At 43.3% G+C, this 6,000-nt stretch overlaps 1 non-coding gene across 1 annotated transcript; it reads right to left on the minus strand.

The window, feature by feature from the left end:
* Window positions 1–2,112: 2,112 nt before the first annotated feature.
* On the minus strand, window positions 2,113–2,231 carry LOC145402754 (5S ribosomal RNA). Its single transcript, XR_013897869.1, has one exon. It is a non-coding gene; the product is annotated as a 5S ribosomal RNA (ribosomal RNA).
* Window positions 2,232–6,000: the final 3,769 nt, after the last annotated feature.

Consider the following 6,000-nt stretch of genomic DNA (forward strand, 5'->3'; position numbering starts at 1 on the left):
GTAAATGTATTTTTACAACTGGACAATAATGGTGCCTGCTTTCTTTCTTTCTTTCTTTCTTTCTTTCTCTCTCTCTCAGTGAACCGATAAAAGAAAGCAGATGAGAGAGAGAGAGAGAGAGAGAGAGAGAGAGAGAGAGAGAGAGAGAGAGAGAGAGAGAGAGAGCACTAATAAAAAATGAGTAATCAGGCGAGTCAGAACCATGCACCATCCACTCCTGTACTGCCCCATCAGCAGTGTAGGGGCACGGGGGCCGAACTACAAGTCCCGACATGGCAGGAGGCAGTAACTACACTGTTTTTATTATAACTTGCCTCAGATTTTCGTCATTTTGTTGCTTATTTCACGTAGCTCTGTGTCAGAAAGAGACAATACTGCTGCTCTACATACTTTCCGTAGCACTTCCTTGTGACTAGCATCATATTCATGTGCCAGTCTATAACTACAGCTCAGAATTCAAGACGGAGAGATAGTAGTGTTAGGCCAAGTTAGTTTAAAAGTAGTCACCATCCCTAAGTTGCATCAAGTGAGCAATAAACCCCATCCCTCGTATGTAAATCCTTTACCAGGCGTCTACCTGGTTATATGGTTAACACCCAGCGTAGTAAATGGTTCCCTGGGTTACGGTAAGCAATTTTGGACTGTTATTTAGTTCAGATTCACCTGAAGGATCCGGTCAATAAGTGAGTGGATGGTGGGCGTCCCCATCTACCACAAACGAAAAAATGAACCTGAAGATAACAATTATGAACACCAAGAAGGGGAGACAAAACTTAACCATAATCATGTAATGACGTACTTCAACAATTACTCTTGTTATTTACATTTCACTTGGAACAGGAAGACATGTTTACTCCCGTGAGCTTATATATAACGCTCATTAACCCCTCCAGTACTAGGGGGACCTTCTATGCGGAATAAAATCGTCTGCCAGAAAAAAAAAAGCTTTAACCACTGCAATTCGTCCTCGGAATGAAAAGATTAATGAGAAACAGGAAACCATAAAGAACAGCAACAACAACAACACCGCACAGAGAGGGAAGTCTGGATTAAATGCAAGAGGAACAAGTCAGGAAAATGGAGGTAAAAGGAAGCAAGCTGAAGACAGCAAAAAGTTCCCAAGATTGTCCCGATTATTACCGCTCCGCCTCATGCAAATCCAGCAGCCTCCCCCCCCCCCTCTCTCTCTCTCCTGCAAATGTCTGAAAAGTGCAGGAAAACACAGTAAAAAAGCATTGTCTAATAACGCGACTTTTATGCTAAGTATGCAAAGTACCCTTTCCTTTCTTTCACGCTAAAATAATATGCCAATCTTTAAGTCACATAGAATCTGCATTTTTTAGTCAGAAACCCATTTAGATTTTCTTTTAAAATTCATAACCCCTTCGCGGGTGTCGCTTGTATTAAAAACTGCTTCCATGACGACTTAATTTTGCTTAAATGTTCAAACTGGAGATGTTAGACACAGCCTTCAATAACCCATTCACTACTACAGACCTCTATTTATCTGAATAAAATCGTCTTATGCCTGCAAAATATAAATTGCAAAATACATCATCGTAGAGATGGAGCTACGAATATAAGAGGATGAAAAGTGCAGATACTGGGCAACTGCTAAGAGTAAGGCTGAGCCTCGAGATGATAAGGGTAATGCTGGTCGTTAATGAATGCTACACTTTGGCATGTAGTAAGTAACGGTTCAAAAATACTCTCAGTAACCGACTACATGGGTATACGAGTGGAAAGGGTAGAGTACAAGACTCCTCCTAATCACTAAGGCGCTCAGGACAAATAATAATTATCTACTATTACTTTCGAAATTCAGTGCCAAAGTATTTGTTGTTCCGTTGTCGTTTCCTAGAAAAGCTGACGTACGTAAAAACAAACAAACAAAGCACTGAAAACATTAAAAGACCTACTGCTTCATCTGAAGTTGCTTGTTACAGAGAAGACTATGGCTATGCTATTTTTCTCTGAGATAAATATTCATCATCATTCATTGCCAGACGCTATGTATCCCAAACGGGGTGGCCAACGGCTTAGAGTTAATTGTTTTACAGGGAGGGGCACTAATCCTCCACCAACCCCACTTGACACGTAGGGAGAACGTTATGCCAACAGCATCTGGTGTTCCCAGGCGGTCACCCATCCAAGTACTAACCAGACCCAACGTTGCTTAACTTCGCTGATCGAACGGGAAGCGGTGTACTCAACGTGGTATGGCCGTTGGCATAGATAAATATAAGGTTAGTAAAAATAAAGGCTCCCCTACCTAACAATCCTCTCAGCCATATCCAGCAGGAAAAAGTGAGAAGCACCATGCAACACAGAACCAGACAAAGGAAACCTATGACAGCCCCACCCACCTCTGCAATACTGCGATGAGAAAATACTATTACTTACGGGGGCGACGAAGAGTGAACCCCAGGGGTCCCAACCTCAATGAACTTGGGCCGGGTGAAGGTCTACTAGGCTACTATGCAAAAATTTCGTATGCGTACTAAAAACTATGGCTTTGTCTCCACTTGGGAAAGTCTCTCCGTGGGGAGGGGTCGTCGGCAAATCCATCCTGCCTAAAAAGTGGCCGGGGTGAATGTCAACCAGCAGGTAAATTTTCGTGCACCAGGGTTAAAAACAATGGCCGTGCATTAGGTTTTAGCCAGGATCCTCGGCGGCCGCCATCCCCCCGTAGGGTATGGCCTTTGGAGGTCTCACCCTACCTAAAATGTGGCCCCAGGAAAGCTATACCGTTGTGAAAATTTTCCTGTTCTTAGGTAAAAAAAAAAAAAAAAAAAAACTATGGCCTGTCCCCCTTTACTGATCCCCCCCCCCCGCCCTCCGCCCGTAATGGGTGGTGGTGAGTTCCTAAAACGTAGCCTGAGTAAACGCCTACCACTATGCAACATTCCGTGCCTACGAATATATGTTGAAAACTATGGCCATGCATAATGGTTTTGCCAGGAACCACCAGGAGCCGCCCCCTCTCCCCTGAGGGGCGACACTCGACGCATCACGCTTCCCCATAATGCCGAGGTGAACATCTACCAATATGCAAGATTTCATGTTCATCAGTTAAAAACCTTGGCCGTACATAACGACTTAACGGCCGTGACCACAGGGGACCGCACCTCCCTCCTGTGTGAGGGAAAGCCCTAAGGGGTCCCACCAAGCTTATAACTTGGTGTGGGTGAAACTGCCACTGTGCAAAAACTCGTGATCCTAAGTTAAACAAACAAAAAAAATGGTCGTGTCAGTAACGGTCTTGGGTGGAACGCCCAGGGGCCGCCGGGGTCGCACCCTGCCTGATACCTGGCCCGGCGTAAGGTCTACCACTGCGCAAAAATTCGTTTCCTTAACACTGCTCCCAGAAGGCCTGGACCCCATTGTTCAAGAACGTATAGTAAATCAGGGAGGGAGGGAGGCAGAGAGGGAGGGAGTGACACAGTAAGAGACAAGCATTATATTTGGCTATCCCTGTGGGTGCTGCAAAAGCTATGTTGGAAACATCACAGGAAAAGAGAATCGTCAAACCATCTTCTACAGTACATTTCCAAGCCAGTTTTTCGTTGCTGCATCGTGTTACTTTCCCTTTCACTGTTCTCTGTCGTTTCGACCACTGCTATGAAGTGGGTAAGGAGAGCCTTCTGTTTGTTACCCTTGTCATAGTCAGGTAGTTGATTTATAACCGACTTGCTCCATTGTCCTCCTAAGTTCTTAAATTCTAAGTTCAATACATAATATGGCCGTAACAAGCATTAATATCGTCTAAGGGTAGCAAGCAGAAAACCTTGCGAAATGACAGGTAAAGAATATCCAGCGGTACCAGGAATACAGTCATTACATCTCTACCGTACGAAAAAGGTTAATAACCAAAACACTGCACGATAATTCCTCACATCCTGTAGTTCAACTCTCTGCTGGCATTTCTCGTGATTGAACAAAAACGTCTGATGTTAGTCTAAATAATATCATGCGTATACCAGTGGAATAAAAAGGATTCTTTCGCCATAATTTTTCAAAGGGCTCGATTACTTTGAAGCCCTTCGCTCCTAGGATTTCTGTGAGCTGAGTCAATGATCTTCCACTGTTAGCCTGAATACAATGCCTAAATTCACCTACAGCAGCGACATGGCTAAGGAATATCGGGAAAACTTGGCTCCAAATCGCTTAGAGACGCCGGCAGGCATGGACCAGCCCCCGGTATCAAATTTCTTATTCACAAACTTTTTTCGACGTCTTCCAACCACCCAGAAATCTTAAAAATGTAAGACAAGAAAATGTCCCCTCGCCCTCCCCAGCACACTGCCAAAAATCTTTAAAAGACTGTGTGTGTGTGTGTGTGTGTGTGTGTGTGTGTGTGTGTGTGTGTGTGTGTGTGTACATATATATATATATATATATATATATATATATATATATATATATATATATATATATATATATATATATATCCATCATCCAATCCTACGTTGCCCCATGAGGAGTGGAGAAGCCCGGGGCTAGGCAAGTTGGTCTTGACATTTAAGATGACAGTGACCAGCCTCACTCATCCCTCAGTGGCAATACGTGAGCAATAAACCTCAACAACCCCTTGAATATAAATCTTCACCGGCTAAACCCGACTGGAGCGCCGTAATTAACCTCTAAACCACCAGGCGCCAAAATTTGGTTATATGTTTACCTCCCAGCGTAGTAAATGGTTTCCTGGTGTACATGAAACCATTTGGCTTGTCACTCAGTGTAGAGTCACCCACAGGCAGAAAGAAGAGGAAAGAATGAAGGAAAGAACGACAGAAGAGGAAGTGTACAGTCACCCTCAGGCAGAAGGACGAGGAAAGAATGACGGAAAGAAAGACAGAAGAGGATGGAAAGAAAGAAGGATGGAGAAGAGGAGAAGACAGACACCCGAAAGTAGCACTACGAGTGAGTGGATGAGGAGCGCCCCCACCTACCACGATATATATATATATATATATATATATATATATATATATATATATATATATATATATATATATATATATATATATATTAGATAGACAGAGAGAGAGAGATAGATATATACACACTAAATGTACAAGATGAATCATAAAAATGTTGAAACTGCAAAATACTATACATGTCTTGACTAATTTGTACTGAGCTGTAACAATGCTGAAATTGTAAAATACTGTAAATGTCTTGATTCATTTGTATTTAATTCTTCCATAATACAGCTGAGTCAGTTACTTAACCATTTCAGCCAGATAATTTACTTCTTATAATGACATTTTGGTCTAGCTTCTATAAAGACGTTTTTGTTCAGCTTAGGGATGACACTTCTGAAATGAGCGGGTTAGATTACAGCTTCATCAACCACTTCGCTGCCAAGCAGCTCTTCTTATATGAGAAAAACCGTATGTTGGCAGTAAGGAAAAAAAGGACATTCTCTGGCTTAAGGTATTAATGCTATCTACTTCGCAGTGAATCATCTAAATCGACAATCATGTAAAACTGCTGTTGAAAAAAGTGCGCCGCATCATGTGCAACTGTTGATGTACGGCGTCATCCATGTATCGTGCCAGTGTCAGTGGCGGACAGGCTCAACATCTGGCCTGGGTGTGGTTGAAAGCCTGTCAGGAAATTCTGATATAACGCAATTTTTCAAAATTCTAAACTACTGAAACGTGCCGCACCAATACGCTGCGTCAAAAATCTGAACTTATTTGTGTCCTGCCTCACAAGTTTTATTGATGACCAACACAGGGGGCAGAATTTACCCGACACACCACATCCCGCCTACCCCCCTCACCCCTCACTGTGCCCTCATCCCTCTTTGTGCCCTCACCCCTCACTGTCCCCTCACCCCCACTATCTTCTTATCTACCAGCGTCGCCCCCTCCCCAGCTCCCCTTACATGACTAGTCATCACTCCGGCTCTCCCCTCACAAATGAACAGTAACATTCTCAGAGCCGCATTCTCGTTGGCTCTGAAGATTTAGTAACATCTTTCCGTCAGCG

Source organism: Coenobita brevimanus, chromosome 58, assembly GCF_032717465.1.
Source record: "Coenobita brevimanus isolate Jiangsu-jjx chromosome 58, ASM3271746v2, whole genome shotgun sequence".
Lineage (NCBI taxonomy): Eukaryota > Metazoa > Arthropoda > Malacostraca > Decapoda > Coenobitidae > Coenobita > Coenobita brevimanus.